The sequence below is a fragment of the Perognathus longimembris genome, chromosome 26 (genome assembly GCF_023159225.1).
Source record: "Perognathus longimembris pacificus isolate PPM17 chromosome 26, ASM2315922v1, whole genome shotgun sequence".
Classification (NCBI taxonomy): domain Eukaryota; kingdom Metazoa; phylum Chordata; class Mammalia; order Rodentia; family Heteromyidae; genus Perognathus; species Perognathus longimembris.
In genome coordinates this window covers 3,678,442-3,699,250 of record NC_063186.1, presented here as the reverse complement: position 1 = coordinate 3,699,250, position 20,809 = coordinate 3,678,442, and the positions used below count along the sequence as shown (strand labels likewise).

General features: G+C 46.5%; 1 protein-coding gene across 1 annotated transcript in view; it reads right to left on the bottom strand.

The window, feature by feature from the left end:
- Pik3cb (phosphatidylinositol-4,5-bisphosphate 3-kinase catalytic subunit beta) overlaps positions 1-17,612 on the bottom strand; it is a 64,111-nt gene extending 46,499 nt beyond the window's left edge. The window contains exons 1-2 of the mRNA XM_048334508.1: positions 17,581-17,612; positions 1,655-1,757 (exon numbers count right to left, since the gene is read on the bottom strand). The gene's annotated coding sequence lies outside the window, so the exon portion shown is untranslated. The remainder of the gene's footprint in view (positions 1-1,654; positions 1,758-17,580) is intronic.
- Positions 17,613-20,809: the final 3,197 nt, after the last annotated feature.

Below are 20,809 nucleotides of genomic sequence, written 5' to 3'. Positions count from 1 at the left end.
CTATCCAGTTAACAGGAAGTAACTGGGAAACATTATTTATTGTTCAAACCAGTGGGGTTTAGATTAAAAATAGGAATGAAAAACAGTGGGGCAGCCAGGTGGTGATGCATGCTTATAATCCAAGTGACTAGAGAGGGAGCGACTAGAGGATGTTGATTAAAGACCAGCCAGGGCAAAAGTGTGAGACCCTATTTAAAACAAACAAACAAAAACAACAACTAAAGGGCTGGAGATGTGGCTTAGTGGTAGAATGCTTGCCTAGCATGCATGAAGCCCTGGGTTCCTCATACCACACACACAGAAAAACCCAGAAGTAGCACTGTGGCTCAAGGGGTAGAGTGCTAGCCTTGAGCAAAAGAAGCTCAAGGACAGTGCCTAGGCCTTGAGTTCAAGCCCTGGGACTGGCAAAAAAAAAAAAAAAAGGAGGGGTGTGAGAATTAGGAAAACAGTTGGGCATTGATTACATTTAAGTATCCATTCTCACTAACTCCAGTGTCCCTGGAAGTGGTCACTGTGCCCAAAGGACCTACATATTGGCGTAATAAATGAATTATCCAGGCCTGGCCACTTCCTCTGCATTCTTTACTCCACTCAGCCATAACATCCTCCCCAGAATGGCCCTTGTTAAAGTCAATGACTTTCTAGTTGTCAAATCCAACAGGAGTTTCTTAGCCAGGCACAGAGACGCATGCCTGCAATGCCAAGCCTCAAGAGGGCCAGGCGGGAGGGTCACATGGGCAAGGCTGGCCCAGGCCTCATACTGTGATGTGATTGCCTTAAGAAACCTAAAGATGGAGCTGGGGATATGGCCTAGTGGCAAGAGTGCTTGCCTTGTATACATGAGGCCCTGGGTTCAATTCCCCAGCACCACATATACAGAAAACGGCCAGAAGTGGTACTGTGGCTCAAGTGGCAGAGTGCTAGCCTTGAGCAAAAAGAAGCTAGGGACAGTGCTCAGGCCGAGTTCAAGCCCCAGGACTGGCCAAAAAAAAAAAAAAGGAAACCTAAAGATTCTTCAGTCTTCAATTCATTCTCCAAAAAGCTTTTGATGCCACTCCTCCTTTTCTCCTTCAAAAAAGGTTCAATCCTTGGGGCAGCAACCCAACAGTATGTAACTAAAACCAAACAATTACTCAACACATAAAGGTCAAAAATTGACCTCTCAGGGGAATACAATAGCTCAAAAGCTATGTATGTATGTTCATATAAGACTACTGTTGACATATGGTCTAGGCAAACTTTCTTGGGCGTGGCCACGTGGCTACTGTATATGTTCTTGATACATTGTATATTGTATATATGTCTACCTGACCTAGAGAAGGGATAGAAAAACAGGGCGTAAGATATCACAAGAAATGTACACAATGCCCTACTATGTAACTGTACCCTTTTTGCATAACACCTTGTCAAAAAATTTGTGTTCAATTAATAAATAAATTTTTAAAAAAGGTTCAATCTTAACTCTACATTAAATAACCCTAAATATCAGTCTCCCTTAAAGCAAGACCTAAGATTTCACACACACACACACACACACACACACACACACACACACACACAATTCAGAGACTAGCTACAAGGCTCACAATCTAGACAATATTCACAGTCTCCTGAATTTAGTGTAAGAAATTTAAAAATACAAATTGGTACTTACCTCAAAATTATTGCCCCCATTTTAATCCTTAAAGAAAATAGATGACATGACTTATTTTTTGAAACTGTAGATTTCATGGAAGACTTTCAGAACAGAAGATACACTATGAAAGAAAAGACAAGACGATAAGAGGTATTAATCTAAATGCACTGTACTAACATGTTATTACTTACATAGTAGTTAATTGCTTGAAATTATCCACATTAATATATAGGTTGACAATCCAATGGAGTTAAAGAGCTTTTATTATACTTATTAACTGTGTTCCTTTGCCCTCAGCTTATGACCAATGCTTTTATTGAATTGTCATTTTCTTTTTAATTAGTAGGCTCTATATAGTATGGATGAAGTCTGGCTATATAATTTTCCCAGCAGACATAAAACATGAGGCCTTTTTACCAAGACGCCTCACAGCAAGAGAAGAGTCTAGGGCCAAAGCTCTCAAGGCCAAGAGCAACAAGGCCAAAGCTGCCCACATCTGCACGATTGGTGTTAAGACCAGCTTGGAGGAGGAGCAGGAGGAAGAAGGAGGAGCAGGAGGAGGAAGAAGGAGGAAGAGGGAAAGATGGGAGGAGGAGGGAGGAGGGAGGAGGGAGAGGGAGGAGGAGGAGGAGGAGGAGGAGGAGGAGGAGGAGGAGGAGGAGGAGGAGGAGGAGGAGGAGGAAAGAAAGAAGGAAGAAGCAGCCCTAATCCCCTACTTAGGATTACAGGTGTGAGCCACTGGCACTTGGCTCTACTTTTTCTTAACATGAAGCACATAGTGATTTGAAAAGATCAAGCTAGGGACTGGTGGCTCACACCTGCAATCCTAGGAGGCTGAGATTTGAGAATCCTGGTGCAGAGCCTGCACAAGTAGACAAACCCTCAAAACTCTTATGTCCTGTTAACCAGCAACAAAGCTGGAAGTGGGGGATGTGGTTCAAGTGGCAGAGCACCAGCTGTGAGTGTGATGTATTGAGTTAAAGTGCTAGTACCAGCACACACAAGAAAATCGTCTTAAGGCTGGGAGCATAGCTCAATAGTACGGTGCTTGTCTAGCAAGGGCAAAGTCCTGAGTTCAATCCCAAATACTGAGAAGAAAAACAAAATAAGTCATTTTTAAAAATGTGGGAAAAAAAAGCCAACCATGAATATATTAGGAATGTATTCCAGTTATCTAAGAGGAGTAAAACTGTAAAAAAAAAAAGTGTGTGTGTGTGTGTTTGTGTGTATATGTAGTACAGGAAAATACAGGTGAAAAAAAGGTTTAAAAGGTTGAAGTGAGGGGCTGGGGATATGGCCTAGTGGCAAGAGAGCTTGCCTCATATACATGAGGCCCTGGGTTCGATTCCCCAGCACCACATATACAGAAAACGGCCAGAAGTGGCGCTGCGGCTCAAGTGGCAGAGTGCTAGCCTTGAGCAAAAAGAAGCCAGGGACAGTGCTCAGGCCCTGAGTCCAAGCCCCAGGACTGGCAAAAAAAAAAAAAAAAAGGTTGAAGTGATAAATAGTACGAGATACTAACTCATAGACAATGAGAAAGTAGAGCTTCTGATGTCAGAATATCATTATATTTTAGCCTGGGGTTTTACACACAGAATTCTGTAACCCTAATTGATTTAGTTTTTCCTCTCCCTGTGCATGTGCTTTTATGTACTAGGATAGATGCAGTCATGTTCACTTATCCTTATTTTATCTGGGGCTTTTCTTTCTATCCTAATAGCAGTTATATATTTACCTTTGATTGAGTAAAACCTCAGTGTAGTTCTAAATGTCAGAGACTTGCTTAGAAAAGCCCCCACTCAGTCCCTTCCCTGCTACCTCATCTTTCCTCTACTCCTTCCACTGTTTTACCAGCTTCCTGCTTTGGTTTTACAAATGAGCAAATACACATCTATTTCCTTATTTCCTTTCTTCTTTTTACCACAAAAGTAACATATTATATGCACTGTTTAGCACCTGCTTCTTTTCTTTAATAATATCCTGGCAGTTACTTTGTATCAGCACAGAGATCCTCATTCTTTCCACTTTGGGGCCAACCCACTATTATTTACAGGCACTTAGAGACTGCAATCACAAACAATGTTATTGAATGAATAAACTCATGCAGTGACTTTATTTGTATTGCTGGAGATTTATCTCTAGGAATGATTCCTAAGATTTCTGTTTCTACTACTAATTCTAAATTAGAAATAAAAACACAGGGTCAAATGTAACTATAGGGGGCTGGGGATATGGCCTAGTGGCAAGAGAGCTTGCCTCATGTACATGAGGCCCTGGGTTCGATTCCTCAGCACCACATAAACAGAAAAAGCCAGAAGTGGCGCTGTGGCTCAAGTGGCAGAGTGCTAGCCTTGAGCAAAGGAAGCCAGGGACAGTGCTCAGGCCCTGAGTCCAAGGCCCAGGACTGGCCAAAAAAAAAAAAAATCAAAAAATCTAACTATAGGAAGTAGGGAGTGTGGGACTGGGGATGTGGCTCAGTGGTGGAGTGCTTGCCTAGCATGCATGAAGCCCTGGGTTCGATTCCTCAGCACCACATAAACAGAAAAAGCCAGAAGTGGTGCTGTGGCTCAAGTGATAAGAACGTTAGATTTGAGCAAAAGAAGCTCAGAGACAGTGTCTAGGCCCTGAGTTCAAGCCCCAAGACTGGCCAACAAAAAAAGGGGGGGGGAGTAGGGAGTGTTATATTGAAGAATATACGTATATACCATGTGCTTTGTAAAAATTTTCATTCCTGAACAACAGGTCTCAGGATATCAAAAAGACATCTGCACATCCATGTTTATCGCTGCACAATTCACAATAGCCAAAATAGGGAAACAACCCAGATGGATGCCCCTCTACAGATGAATGGATCCAAAAAATGTGGTAACCTATACACAATGGAATACTACATAGCGATTAGAAATGATAAAATATTGGTATTTGCAGGGAAATGGTCAGAACTTGAACAAATAATGTTGAGCAAGACAAGCCTAGACCACAGAAAACAAAGGGGCATGATCTCCTTGATATATGACTGTTAAGGTTGGGGGGGACGAGGGGGGGAGGGGGGCAGTAGAGACCAGGTCTGCGAAACAAAAAACTTTTTGTCAAAGGGTATTTCCCACAGGTTTGGGTCAGCGATCTTACATTATGTATCTAAACCCAAACAACTACTAAACATAAAAAGGTCTAAAATAGACCTCTCAGTGGATCACAATAGCTCAACAGCTATGTATATACGATCATATAAGACAGGATAAGCAAACTCTATTGTTGACGTTATATTTAGGTGAATTTCCTCTGGCGTAGGCCATGTGGCTACTGTATATGTTTTTGGTACACTGGGTTTTATATATACGCCTACCTGATCTAGGGAAGGGAAAGAAAAACGAGGGTGTAAGATATCACAAGAAATGTACTCACTGCCCTATTATGTAACTGTGCCCCTTTTGCACAACACCTTGTCAACAAAATTTAATTTAAAAAAATTCTTTTCATTATTGAGAATAACTGTGAATTGCTTGAGTACCCCAGGCTCAGGCTTCATTCATCCTCTCGTCCTTTTTACATTATGACTGGGAATCTTATCCAATCCCTGATGCTTACTATCACCAAACGCCGATGACTTAAATTCCTATCTTTAGTAGAAGCCTCTTCCCGAGCTTCAGACCTGTATGTTGTCTACCTGACACCTTTCCTTGGGCTTGTGAGCACACTTCAAACTAGGCTAAAGTAAACACTGAGAGCCACTGCTCTGCTCTGCTCTGCAACCCTTCATCCAGCAGCCCAGAGACAGACAGCAACAAAACCATTTCTGTCTCTCAAACCCTGCAAGTCTCCCAACTCTGCATTGTTCCTGTCGCAGATGTAGTCAGCTAGCAGCCCATTTCTTGGCTGTGCTGTTCCAGTACTCTCCTAATCCACGTCTGCTTCAACTTTTTCTTGAGATAAAGTTCCACTATGTTGCCCTAGTAGTACTGGTATCCCTGAAGAGCCCTTGCCTAAAACCTCCCAAAGGCAGGCTGGGCATATGGCCTAGTGGTAGAGTGCTTGCCTAGCATGCATGAAGCCCTGGGTTCGATTCTTCAGCACCACATACACAGAAAAAGCTGTGGCGCTGTGACTCAAGTAGTAGAGTGCTAGCCTTGAGCACAAAGAAGCCAGAGACACAGTGCTCAAGCCCTGAGTTCAAGCCCCAGGACTGGCAAAAAAACAAGAACAACAACAACAAAAACCTCCCAAAGGGTATGTACCACTATGCCCAGCCAAACAATTTATTTCTATTTTTGAAAAAAAGTATTTTTCAAAAGAAAATTGTTACTGAGAAGAGTGGCACTTTGTTGTTTTTGTAAATTTCCTTAAAGTTTGGCCTAACAGAAAACAGTGAGATTAAATTACCACCTTTACAGAGATTTCACAAGTTTACTGGACTACAGAACTCTGCTGTATACTTGTGAAAGGCTTGAGAGCAAAAAGGCAAAGAGAAATTACGTAATGTTGTTCTGAAAACAGTTTACCTTTGAAGGTCCCCCATCCAAGAGCTCAGGGACCCCCAGAAGCCCCCATCCCACACTCAGAATCAACCACATACATAAGAATTCGTTGTTTGTCTCTCTGTCTCTCTTTAGTTCCTCAAAGTCCAGAAGCCACAAGCCTTCTTAACTCTGCTTTCCCAGGATGCCACATAGCACCAAACATCCTCTCAATAAATGTTCTGTGAATACTCACACTCTAATATCACAGGTAAATATAAAAGAGGATTTTCCCATGATCACTTCTTTAGCCAACAGAAATGTATCAAAAAAAAATCCCTTGTTTAATGACAAACTAGCAAATGCCGGAAATAGAACAGAGAACATATTCCAATCTGGTGTGACACGCTAGACCTGGATTGGATTTCTCCAAAGTCCAGCCTCAAGGAACTATGAAGCAGATCTTTAAAGCACTCTAAACTACACACAAACACCCACGACTCTAGTCTTCTGGCTAAATAAAAAGCATCCACTTGTGCCAAGAGACAATTAAACTACTGTTTTAGAAAGGTTAGAGAAGAGGTGGTGCCCAGGTGAGAATACCTGTGACTGATGACAAAGAACACAAACAAGTGCCCTCAGTTTATAAAAAGCCGTATGTATTTGAGATTTCATCATAACACAGTAAGAAAAAAAATGGGCTGGGTTTAGCTTAGTGTTGAGACTTACCTAGCACTCATGAAGCCCTAGGTTAAACTCTCATTAGTGCTCCCCTATCCCCCCCCCAAAAAAAAGTTAATTTTTTTCTTGGGCTAGTGATAGAACTCAGTGGCATTTATGAGGCCCCAGGTTCCATAATCAATACTACATACACAATTGTGCACACGTGCGCACACACACACACACACACAATTTCCTGCATTTGTTTTCAAATCAATGCTGCTTACAAATGACCCCCTCCCATCATCCCAATCTAAATGCCCCAATGGTAACAGTACTGAAGGAAGGAGCCATGCTAGTTTCTTGTTAACCCTCCAGACTCATTGGTTAAACATCTGCGGAAGTGCTTGTGCAGTGAGGGCCTGAAATAAGACTGGAGCACAGGGTCAGTAACGCTGGCCCAGAGCATGAGCTCTCAGAAGATGCCCTGTGTGGCAAGAAGACCGACCCTGTGCTTAGCTCCCAGCTCTACAGCTCTGCAAAGCCAGCGCAGCCTTCATGCACTGGAACTGATGGCCTTTTCTCCTGGCCTCCACGTTCAACACCACAGAGGCTCTGTGCCATGACTTTGAGGAAGTCTGCAGCTTATGCACCAGGAAAGCTTGCTCTCAGCAGAACTAACTGGATATTCCAAAGGTCTGAACACTGACCCAAGACAGCTCACTGACTGGTCCATGGTATACCGCAATCACATTCAATTATTGTTAGGCAACTGACAAACAGGTTAATGCTGTTACCACACTTTCTAGGCAGGTAAAAAGCTACAGTAACTGACTTACATGTTCTTGGCCTTAGAGAAAAAGGAATATGACCCATTTAGAAAGTAACCGTTTTTAAAGTAAGTTCCTCAGCAACTACTAACTTTAAAAAGACAAAGTCAGGAAGCTGAGCTCTTAGTAAAGTCATACCTATTTTTCACCGTCACCATGACTGTGTCTCAGCTAAGTCTCAGCTTAGTGCTGAGACTGGCCTAGCACTCATGAGGTTCAATATTCATTAGTGGCCTCTCTACCTATCCCCCCAAAAATGTTTTTGTTTTCCCTTGGGCTGGTGATAGAACTCTCAGAAGATGCTCTGTGCGGCAGGAAGACCCCGTGCTGAGCTTCCAGATACAGTGGTAGAGCTTAACAAGCACAAGATCCTGAGATCAAACCACAGTACAACCCAACAACTCTGCAAAGTAAGCTAAAATCTGTCCCAATCTAACTAAACACTAACATAACACGATTAAAGACAAGACACGTATCTTCTCTCTTGTTTATACACCTGGGCCAGTGCTTTGATTCAATGTAAAATACACAATTCCTTAAGAATTTATTCATTCCATAAGAATGGATGGCTTCTGCAATTTCTTTTCAAGGGATACTGTGAGTAGCCTTTAGGAAACTCAGTGAGTACAACTAAGAATTAGGAAGTCTGGGGCTGGGAATATGGCCTGGTGATAGAATGCTTGCCTCGGATACATGAAACCCTGGGTTTGATTCCTGAGTACCACGTATACAGAAAAAGCCAGAAGTGGCGCTGTGGCCCAAGTGGTAGAGACTAGCCTTGAGCAAAAAGAAGCCAGGGACAGTGCTCAAACCCTGAGTTCAAGCTCCAGGACTGGCAAAAAAAAAAAAAAAAAAGAAAATTAGGAAGTCCATCTTCCCATTTTTAAAGGGTTCTTCCCCTTGCAAAATGAACTAGAACTAGACCTCCTGAAGGAGATCAGCAAAACAGTGATTTCTGAATAAGGTAAGAGGAAGATGTGTTGATGCAATGATAAAAACATCATTGAACTGCTTGCAGAGTCTTTATTGACTTTCTTCAGACTTGACACAAAATGCAAGACAAAATATGCTTGAAACTCACTGTATAGAAAAAGTCAGAATAAAACCCATTTCAAAACATCTGCAAAAAAAGGGCTGGACCCTGGTGGCTCCTGCCACTCCTCAGGAAGCTGAGGTCTCAGGATCAATGTTCAAAGCCAGCCCAAGCAGAAAAGTTCCTGAGATTCTTACCACCAATTAACCAGCAAAAAGCTAGAAGTGGAGCTGTAGCTCAAGTAGTAGAATGCTAGACTTGAGCACAACAGCTCAAGGGACAGTACCCAAGGCCTGAGTTCAAGCCCCACCATTGGGGAAAAAAAAACAACCACATAATTATAAATGCTTATACCTCAAGTATTTATTTAAGAGAGAAAGGCACCACAGAGGTGCTGTGTGTGACTTGTCTGGGGCACACTGAGCACCCCACAGTTCAGATGGTAAGGCTTGTAGTTATTAATTCCTATGCAATAGTCAATAAATAAACTAAAAACTCCAAATCAGATGACAATTGTATTTCCAAGTAATCTCAAATGCTGATTATTCAATAAGTGCAGTAAGTGTCAAGATGGAGTTTGCCCTCTTGCTGACAGTCACAGATTCCTCCCAGTGGCTCAGCAGGTGAGGAATTCGTGGAATTCAGCTCTTCAAGGTCCAACAAGCACAGTGGTTTCCCGTCAACACTAACTCACGCAGGCAATGCAATGCCGGCTCATCACCTCCCTCCTCTCCTGTCTTTCTGCCACTTCACAACTGCCACTGACTTCAAATGACAGGACGGCGACTGGTAAGGGCTGCGACCAGCAAATGTGATAAATTAGTTATTAGAGATGCAGGCACAAACTGTGGTCAGGAATGTGGTCAAACTGTAGTTCGAAATAAAGCTTCTGGATTACCACGGATTTCCTTTAATCCACGTAATCCTCCTGCTGCAGGCAGGATAATCAGGATCACATTTCCCCTCGAGGCAAAGGAGCACTTGCCCGGTGGTCTCCCCACTCACTGGCGGCTGCAACAGCTGGGCCACCAAGCTGTGGGGGCAAGAGATGCTGCCGTTCCTCCCCATCCCCTACAGGACTGGGAAAGCAACAGCCCCAGGTGGCACACCTGGCCTAGCCACACCACAAAACAGGGGGCGGGACTTTCCAGGTCAACGTTGCTATGAAAGGGCCAGCCTCTGGCAACTGCTCCACATTCAAGGCTAGAGCCCTGAATAAAGAAATAAGAAGCAGAGCATGGTATAGCACGTATCTGTAATCTCAGAACTTGGTAAGCTGAGATAGGAAGATCTCCAGTTCCAAGCCATCCTGGGCTACATACCAAGACCCGGTCTCTACGGAAGTGAGGGAGGGGGAGAAGAGGAAAAGAAAAAGAAAACAAGGAGACTGTATATCCTTGAGAAGCAGGAGAAACAGAAAGATCCCAGAACTGGGACTTTGGAGAAGCCAGACGTAGGATTTGTCAATCTTCTGAGGAAATGTCTAGGTTGGCTGCTTTAGGCTGGAACGGGGTAAAGAGGATGGTGGGGCAACCACAACTGCCTCAGTCCCTGGGAAAGCTGAGTGTCAAGGAACTAAGGGTGAGGATGAAATGGACAGGCTGGCAGGAGGTAACCATGGGAAGGGACAGGGGGTGGACTGCAGATCATAATCCCTGACAAAATTGCTCTCTTGTTACCCTGTGATAGCAATAAGTATGTGGGAAGTCTAGCTAATTTCAGCTTTACTAAAGGTGACAGGGCATGTGACGCCATTTATACATCATCTCCTAGTCATCCCCTACATTTCTTAAGACAGTCCCTATTACTACTTACTAAAGTCTTTTTTTGTGGGGGGAGGGGGAGGGGAGTAGGGGAGAGGGTTGTTCAGGGTTTTTTATTGGTGCCAGTCCTAAGGCTTGAACTCAGGGCCTGGGCACTGTCCCTGAGCTTTTGTGTCCAAGACTAGCACTCTACCACTTGCGCCACAGCTCCAATTCTGGCTTTTGGGGTGGTTCATTGGAGATAAGAATTTCATGGACCACCGGGAATGTGGCTTAGCGATAGAATGCTTGCCTAGCATGCATGAAGCCCTGGGTTCAATTCCTCAGCACTACAAAAACAGAAAAACCACTGTGGCTCAAGTGGTAGAGCGCTAGCCTTGAGTAAAAAACAAGCTCAGGGGCAGTGCTCAGGCCTTGAGTTCAAGCCCTAGGACTGGCAAAATAATAATAAGTCTCATGGACTTCCCTGCACAGGCTGGCTTCAATCTGTGATCCTCAGAGCTCAGCCTCCCTAAGTAGCTAACATTACAGGTGTGAGCTACCAACACCTGGCTACTTACTAAGTTAAGAAGAAAACCTTAATGCGACTCCTCTTTCAGAAATGTCTTTTAATGGTGGGTGCTGGTGGTTCATGCTTATAATCTAGCTCCTCAGGAGACACAGATCTCAAGATCCTAGTTCAAAGCCAGACCAGACAGAAAAGTCCGGGAGACTCTTACCTTCAATTAACCAGCAGAAAGCCAGAAATGGAGCTGTTGTTCAAGTGACAGACTGGGCTGGGAATATGGCCTAGTGGCAAGAGAGCCTGCCTCGTATACATGAAGCCCTGGGTTCAATTCCCCAGTACCACATATATGGAAAACGGCCAGAAGTGGCGCTGTGACTCAAGTGGCAGAGTGCTAGCCTTGAGCAAAAGGAAGCCAGGGACAGTGCTCAGGCCCTGAGTCCAAGGCCCAGGACTGGCAAAAAACAAAAAACGAAAAAAGCAAAATCAAGTGACAGACTGCTAGCCAAGAGACAAAAAAACTGAACCAAGAGCATGAAGCCCAGGGCTGGGGATATGGCCTAGTGGCAAGAGCGCTTGCCTCGTATACATGAGGCCCTGGGTTCAATTCCCCAGCACCACATATACAGAAAATGGCCAGAAGTGGCGCTGTGACTCAAGTGGCAGAGTGCTAGCTAGCCTTGAGCAAAAAGAAGCCAGGGACAGTGCTCAGTCCCTGAGTCCAAGGCCCAGGACTGGCAAAAAAAAAAAAAGGCATGAAGCCCTCAGTTCAAGTACCTGTACTATCATAAAATAAACAATTGTTTTCAGAAATGGCTTTTAATTAAAATCTTTACTCACTACTTCACAAAAAGAAAGAAAATAATCATTAGTCCACTGACTCAGAAGAAGACTGGTCTAAACTACAGATAAGCAATCTGCATTATCATATCACCTGCCAGTAAGGCACCAACATATCCCAAATACACAACCAGTCCTCTTCCCTCACTTAACTAGAAGCTTGTGACTCAGAACAGAAGCTGTCCACACAACTACAGATTAGCTGCAAGAAGCAGCAGTGAAAGAGGAAGTGCAAATAAAGCTAGGCCCCCTATATGGAAAATCCAGACAGACTATGAAAAGTGGAAAGGTCCTGCAGGAAGATAGTGGCCCATCTCACCGCTAGCGGATATTGGACTGTTACAGGCACTCCTTAAACAGAGCTGCCCGTTCGAACCAGGAAATGAAGAAGGGACACTGGGAAAATTCCAATTCCCAAACTCTGGGAAGTCAAGGTAGGAGTTTAGAGGAGCGAGGAAGGAAAAAAAAAAGTGAGACAGAAAAGACAGACGAGGAGACAGGGAAATTGGCAGAACCATGAAAACCAGAATGGCTGCTCTCTTCCCACTGTCTAAGAGATGTCCAGTTATAAGGATAAGGAGACATAGACAGGGGCTGTCCAGATCTGCCTTCTCCCTTGAGACATGAAGAGAGTAAAGAGACAAGAGAACAGGAAGGTGGGTAAGAAAAAAGGAAGTCCTAAATGCACCTAGTGTCCAGTGTGCTGGACAGGCCTAGATGGCATCTCCACGGTCCAGGATAACAAACTCCTAGGTACCCTGAAGCGCTTTCTAGTAATCAGGGGGTGCTAGGTGGTGTGACCACATGTATTCTCCAGCTCTAAAGGCCTAAAGCCACACAGCAAGAGCAACCATTTGGGATCTCTTGCAGCAAGAAATGTTTTGTTTTGTTTTGTTTTGGAAGGGGGTGGTGGTAGTAGGGCTTGAACTCAGGTTCTGGGCACCACTCCTGAGCTCTTTTGCTTAAAGCTAGCACTCTACCACTTGGGCCACAGTTCCACTTCTGATTTTCTGAAGGTTAATTGGAGATAAGAGTCTCAGGGACTTTCCTGTCTCAGGGCTGGCTTTGAACCACAATCCTCAGATCTCAGCCTGCTGAGTAGTTAGGATTACAGGCCTTGTTCTCCTTTTTCTTTTCTTCCATTCCTCCCTACTTCTATACTGTTATACTAAATGTTTGCTAAAACTTCCATTCCTTTTTGTGGGGCTCCTTAGAATTCTATTCATGTCTGGATTTCAAGTTCCTGTGAGTTTTTTGTTCGTTTGTTGTGGAAACTAGAGAGCTGAAGGACCCCTTCATTCTCCATCTGGTGATAGAAGGAGGAAAGGCAGCCCATGCTGGCTTGAATATCCATGACTTCCCTCATTTTTCTTTTTCTGAACATCCAAGTTAAGTACAAGAGAAGAAAATTTCTTCTCCTTAGGTATGTCCTTGGTATTCCACTTTGACAATGGAATGGTGTATTTCTGAAGGTTCCACACCTTTCTTCAATCACAGGTTAGATTTCAATAGAGGAAAAGTCCTGACTCATCTGTCTTGGTTCAACATCAAGACAAAGCTCTCAAATAAGTAACAGACGTCAAACGATTATCTATCCCCAAAGACAGTAACTCTAAATCAAATAGTTCTGAAATACACATACACACACACACACACACACATTCTCCTGAACACATGTGCCATTCTTAGTCAAGACTGTTGATACACACCTGTATTCTAAGCACTGGGGTTGCTAAGCAGGAGGATCTGAGTTACAGGCCACCCTGGGCTACATAGCAAGTTCAAAACCATTCCAACTATGTAATTCAGACCCTAACTCCAAAGAGAAAATAAGGCAAAATCTGCGTAATGAATGAGCCAGTGGAGCAGGAAAAGAAGCCATAATGGGTCAGACAGTGTGGAAATCAGCAAGACCAGAGGCTAGGAGATCAGTGAGAAAGTTACTAATCTCCCAGAAAGAACTGAAATGGTGGCGATAAAAATACAGTGAAGTAAATGTATTTGGAATCTATTGTGGAGGTTTGCTGAGGACACGTTCTGCGTGGGGTAGAGGCATAGATGAATTAAGGGTGACCAGTAGTAGACTTTTCACTTAAGCAGGGTGGGGAGGGACAAAGACACCATCTTACGAAAATAATAGGTGGAGAAATGGACATCAGGGCTGCATTTGATTGAATGTCTCTGTGTCTGTCTGTCTCACGCTCTCTCGCTCTCTCTCTCGCACACACACACAATCACTGTAAAGAATGCAATCCATAGCCTCAGCATGTCACATTCCCAGCCTGATAATAAAAACATTTTTGAGGATTAAAAAGAAAAGAGGTTGCTAGTTCAGGACTATGGATAAAAATGTGAGTTAAGGGGGCTGGGGATATAGCCTAGTGGCAAGAGTGCCTGCCTCGGATACACGAGGCCCTGGGTTCGATTCCCCAGCACCACATATACAGAAAACGGCCAGAAGCGGCGCTGTGGCTCAAGTGGCAGAGTGCTAGCCTTGAGCGGGAAGAAGCCAGGGACAGTGCTCAGGCCCTGAGTCCAAGGCCCAGGACTGGCAAAAAAAAAAAAAATGTGAGTTAAGGGCTGGGAATGTGGTAGTGGTAGAGTGCTTGCTTAGCATGCATGAAGCCCTGGTTTGATTTCTCAGCACCATATAAACAGAAAAAGCTGGAAGTGGCTCAAGTGGTAGAATGAATGCAAGCATGCATGTATGTATGTCTGTATGTGTATATATATAATATATATGTTGAGCATATATATGTTTAAAGCAAAGGAAGTAAAGAATTTCACTCAGAAATACAGATAAAAAGCCAGGCACTGGTGGCTCACGCCTGTAATCCTAGCTACTCAGGAGGCTGAGATCTGAGGACTGAGGTTCAAAGCCAGCCCAAGCAGAAAAGTCCCCATGAAACTCTTATCTCCAATTAACCACTCAAAAACCAGAAGTGGAGCTGTGGCTCAAAGTGGTAGAGCACCAGACTTGAGCAAAAAGAGGTCAGAGACAGTGCCCAGGCTCTGAGTTCAATCCCACAACTGTAAAACACAGAGAGAGAGAGAGAGAGAGAGAGAGAGAGAGAGAGAGGAAAAGTCCTCAGACACTGGGTTGTTTAGAATTCAAGAAAAGAAGGAAATCCTCTAGGGACTTGGTAGGTCCTTTCTTATTGTGTTATCTCCGGTCATCCACCTCCTGACCTCCCATCACCCAAACTGCCGCAAACACATCCACAGTCTATAAACGAAAAATCCAAGGCTTGGTGGTCCACATGTGAGATCCCAGCTACTGAAGAGATGGAGGCAGAAAGTGTGCAAGTTCAAAGTCAGTCAAGGCAAAGTCACTGGAAACTACGGAGGAGCAGGAGGGGGAGGACAACAATTAGGAGCATGGCTCAAAGTGGTAGAGCGCTTGCATGCATGAGACCCTGAGTTCAATCTCCAACACAGAAAACTCAGAACCCAAAGCCAGGGCAAAGCACCAGGCCCAACTCCTGCTACCCTGACCCAGGCTGAGGCCTAGAACTCAAGAGGTAACTTCTGACCCTCAACCTTTCAACACTGGCTACGAGTGCTTCTACTGTCAGGTTCAACAATAGAGGAAAGAGAGAGGTGATGGTGACTCACGCCTATAATCCTAGCCACTTAAAAGGCAGAGATCTAGAGGATCTTAGTTCAAAGCAAGACCATGGAGAAAAAGTCTGCGTGAGCCAGGCGCTGAAGGCTCACACCTGAGGATCGAAGTTTGAAGCCAGCCAGAGAGCGTATGAGATTCATCTCCAATTAGGCATCAAAAAGCCAGAAGTGGAGCTGTGGCTCAAGAGGTAGAGCGCCAGCACTGGGGGGGGGGGGGGGGGAAACTAAGGGACAAGTGTCCATCCTCTGAGTTCAAGTCCCAGTGCTGGCACTGAAGAAAAACAATTAAGGAAAGAAAAAAAACAACTTGATTTTCTCCACACACTGAAGGAGAATGACCCCGTCAGCATGTGAACCAGGGTGTAAATTAAAGTTGTTTTTTTTTTTTTAATGATACTGACTTAGGTGAATACAATTCCAGTTTTAAACCTAATGGTTTTCACTTTAGTTCCCTACCTGCCTTCTAAAAATAAAATGTCCCTTACATAGTTCTGCTTTTAGCATAAAACCTTGCATTGTAACAGAAAAATCCCCAAATGATTAATAAACTGCTGAGAACCCTGACTTGGAGATGATTTTATTAGGAATCATATTTCCAAACATCCATCAGTACTTCAAAATAAGTAAGTACTCATCTAATTTAATTATGGTGACTTCACCAGACAGCACGACTGCCCACAGAGATGTTTACACAAGCACTTGTCACTCCCTTAAGGATGTAGCAATACAGAAAAAAAAAGGAGTCTGTTTCCAAAACTCTCCTGGCGTTTATACTCTGTAACAAGTTAACTCAAGTGTCACTTAAGATTGGTTAGACACCAAAAAGCATCTCAAGCAGAGAGCTGGTGGCTCATGCCTGTAATCCTTGCTACTCAGGAGGCTGAGATGTGAGGATCGTGTGTTGGAAAGTCATGAGCTTTTTATTACCTCCAATTAATTACCACCACCACCACCCCCAAAAAAAGCTGGAAGTTAAAGCTGTGGCTGAAGTGGTAGAGCCAAGCACCTTGAGTGGGGAGGGGAGGGAGATGAGAGGGAGCAGAGCTCAGGCACAGACAGCATTCAGGCCGTGAGTTCAAGCCCCAGGACCAGCACCAAAAAAATAAATAGATAAATAAGCAACTCAAGTTCAAGGCGCCTCACCACGAGCCATCCTAAACCCATTCCGAATCCCCTTGGGTTTCATTAACCACTCTCACTTAGGACCTGAGACCCAAGTCGGGCCCTTTACACACCACTGGAAAGACACTTCAGGATTCCAGCACGCGACTGGCACTAGGGTTTCCAATCCTCCAATCCGGGCGGGCCGGGTGTTTGTGTTCAAGCAACTGCAGTGGACGTGAACAGCAAGGAGCCCAGCGGAGCGGTCCGGCAGAAAAGAAACGTATTTCTCCGCCCCACCCCACCCCTGCACCCACCCACCCACCCCTCCTCCCCCCCCCCCCCACACACACCGAGCTTACACCCACAAGTGGGCCTCCGCTTCCAGGAGAGGCACTGACGGGAGCCCTGGCAGCAAGGCAATGGGTTATCCGACCCCCCCACCCCCTCACCCCCCCCCCGCCCCAGGCTTTACTAAAGCATCGCCCCGGCCCACCCACCGACAAACGAACGAATGAATGAATGCATGCATGCATGCACGCACTCGAGCACTGGAAACCCAGGCCCCGGCGCTGGGGGGGGGGGAGGGGGGGTGGAGGGTGGGAAGGGGTGTCGGTCGCCGCCCCCCCCCCTCCAGGAGTGCGGAATTCCCTAAAACGCACATTTCGGTGTCAATTTAATTTCCTTTAAAAACCAAACCAAAAAAAAAAAAAAAGGAAGCAGCTAATGAGAGAGTCGGGGAGCCCCGGGGTGTCCGAGGTGACCCGACCCCGGGGGGTAAGAGGGTGGGGGGGAAGTGGGGGACAAAGGCCGCCCCGCCCCGCCCCGCCCCGCCCCACCCCACCCCACCCGCGCGGCGCCCACGGCCCGGCGGGGCCCGGAGCCCAGGCCGCGCGGGGCGCCGCTGGCCTCGGGGAGCCCCGGGCGGGCCCGGCGGCGCGGGAAGTCCCCTCCACGCTCGGCGCGCGCGCTGACAGGAAACTGGGGTGCAAGCAGCCCCCCCTTCTCACACTCACACTCGCGCACACACACGCACGCACAGTCGCCGGCTTTCCAGTCAGACACCGGCCCCGCCGCCGCCGCGGCCGCCGCCGCCGCATCCGGGTCCCCCGCCGCCGCCGCCGCCGCACTCACCTGCCCAGCGCAGCTCCGCCGCCGCCGCCGCCGCCGGTTCCTGAGGCGCCGTCAGCACCCCGCGCCGCCGCCGCCGCCGCCGCCAGCGCCCCGCTCCCGCGCCCCCATCCGCGCGCCGCTCTCTCGGTCCGCACGGCGCACTACACCCGCCCGCCGCGCACCGCCATGGTCCTCCACCCCCCTCCCAACCTCGCGCTCCTTCTCCGCCACAGCCGCCGCCGCCAAACGCCGACCGCCGGCCCGTGCGCGCGCGCGCCGCCGCCGCCGCCGCCCCCGCCGTGCGCGCGCCGCCACGCCACGCCCCCCAGGACGACCCCGCCCACCGCCCCGCGTGGCAGCCAATCGCCGGCCTCCGCGGCTGCACCAGCTGACCGCGGAGCCCCAGGGCCGGCCGCGCGGCCGCCCCGCCCCGCCCCGCCCCGCCCCGCAGTCCGGCCCTCTCCGCCGGGCTGTCCGCCCTCGGTACGCGGCTGCTGCGGCGGATGGAATCCTCCCACCCCACCCCACCCCAGCAAGCGGAGGTCGGGACCGGACTCTGCGCACCCCCGTTCCCCAGGTACCCTTCCCCCCGCCCCCCCCACACAATCAGCTCCCCAGATTCCTCCTCTTGGCTAGGAGGAGGGGTGGGGGGGGGTGGCTGGACGGTCACTCCCATGGAGACGTCCACACTTTAAATAAAGCCCAAGATGGGTTTGGTATTAGTGATACAGGGGATGGGACTCAGGGTCCCGCGCACGCGCTCGGCCCCCTCCGCCACGCCCCCCACCCCGCCCCCAGCCCTCCCCAGATGCTTCTAGGTGCTCAGGTGTAAGGTAGGGACAGCTGGAAGGATGGTCTGCAGAGAGCCCTCCCTACATGTAGCCCAACCCCCCCTCCCACCCCTTTTTTTCTTTTTTTGCTTTTTCCTTCTTTTTTTTTTTTTTTTTTTGCTTACCTTATCTTCTGTGGTCTCACACCACCACTGGGGACATTTCGCAGTCCTTCCTTTACTGACAGGCTTGAATGTAATGTAAGGACTGCCCTGCCAAAAAAAAAAGAAAACAATGAAATAAACGGTGTGGGGCCTGGGGATAAGAGCTCAGTGGTAGAGTGCTTACCTAGAGAATGCGTGTGAAGCCTGGGGTTTATTAGGTCCTCTTTTACTATGTTTGTCTGAATGGTTACATATTGGGAATCTACTGTAGGGTAGGTACCCATTGCCCCCATCATAGCTAAACCAATAGCATTTATTGTAAGTTAAGCCTAGTAAAAAGCAAAGGCATTGCGTTCAAGCCCCAGTAAGAGAAATATATATATATATAAAGAATAAATATCCAGTTAGATGTTAAAGTAAAAACAAAATTAAAAGGCAAACATGGCCAGGCACCCATGAATTACCATTGTACTCCCTGCTACTCAGGAAGCTAAGATCTGAAGATCAGAGTTCAAAGCCAGCCTGGGTAGGAAAAGCCAATTAACGAGCTAAAATGTGGAGCTGTGGCTCAAGTGGTACAGTGCCAGCCTTGAACACAAAGCTAAGAGACAGTACCCAGGATCCTTGGTACTCATTACTGGCATACAAAGTGCCTCAGTCCTAGCCACTCAGGAGCCGGAGCCCCTGGGCTGGGTGATGAAGACCTGGATGAACAAAACAATTCCATCTCTGCAGCTTAGGGTGCACAGGAAGAAGCAGTCATTAATGAAGTCATCCTACGATTAACTGCAAATTACATCTGAGTATCATAGGGGGGTGGTGTGTGGAGAACGCCTGATATTGTGAAAGCAAATGATAATAAGGAAATTAACTTAGAAGGGAAGCAAAGGTTCCCCCTAAGGAAGGAACAAATAGCTTCCGGTTTGAAGAAGAGCCAGCTGTAACACGGAGGGGGGGGGGGGCATCCAGGCCACAGAGGACACACCTATCCTAACCAGAAAGCATCCTGTAGATAGGGAGTAATATGGTCATTTGAGAGATTAAAAAAAAAAAAAGATCAGGGTCAAGGCTGGAGATGTTCTTTAGTAAAAATCACTCGCCTAGGAAGTATAACACCTTAGATTCAATCCTCCAAACTTTTTTTTTTTTAATGCTTCTCAGTGACAGCATTTAAGAGTTGCAACTTTACTGAGCCCTAGTGACTCACACCTGTCATCCTAGCTACTCAGGAGCCTGAGATCTGAGGATCTCGGTTCAAAGACAGCCTAATCAGAAAAGTCTGTGAGACTCTTCTCTCCAGGAACCCCCTTTTTAAAAGGCTGGAGGGTTATGGCTGTGGGTGGTAGAGTGCTTGCCTTAAGCAGAAAAAACTCAGGTACAGTACCCAGGCCCTGAATTCAAGCTCTAGTACTAGCACCAAGAATTAAAAAAATAAATAAATAAACGCCACCCATGAAGGAGAGCGGTGCCAGGAAGGCAGCAGGCTATACAGGAACTAGAAATAATCTTCCCCCATTGTTAAGTAGAAATAGCAGGAGGTCATTGTTTTGAACTAAGCTCCTGCACAGACTAGGGGAAAAATCAAATTGAGGTCACTCACTGTACAGATCCTTGTTACCAAGCTTAAAGTAAACTGATGATCCCACCTGCAGAGAAATCAGGCTTACAGAGATAAGGGCCAAATTTCCTCCATTTCAACCGACCTGATCCTGAAGTTTGCTAGGCTTTAATCTTTTTACAGACACCATAACCCCGTGTTCACTAATCAGTTATTTCTCCATTGTTCTGTCTCCACTTTATAAGGAAAGTAGGTTTGAAATGACCCATCTTCTTCGTGCTATTTTTCGGGGGGCTTTCCTCAGCCTGTCTTAGCCCAGGAACTCACTTATTCTTTTGTTTTGTTTTTGTTTTTTTCGGTACTGAGGTATGAACTCAGGCCCTCGGGCTTGTGAGGCAGGTACTCTGCCACGTGAACCACTTGGCCAGTCCCTTTTGTTTTGTTGTTGACCATGAGGATTGAACTCAGGGCCTTCTCTTCAACCCCCCCCCCACCCTCCCTCCAGGATTGTTTTCTGAGAACATGCCACTTGTGGCCTGATGCCTGGCATTTGTGGCAGCACACTTTAAAAATAAGACAACAACAACAACAAAAAAAATGATACCCAACTTGAACACCCACTGTGAGGTCATCTGTTATTTGAAAAAGAAGAAGAAGGGGGGGAAAAAAAAAAACAAGAATAGGACAAACACACCTGACTGAGTGTGCATAGGATTCAGGCCTGGAGGATGTAACACACGCCAACCAAAGCACAGAAA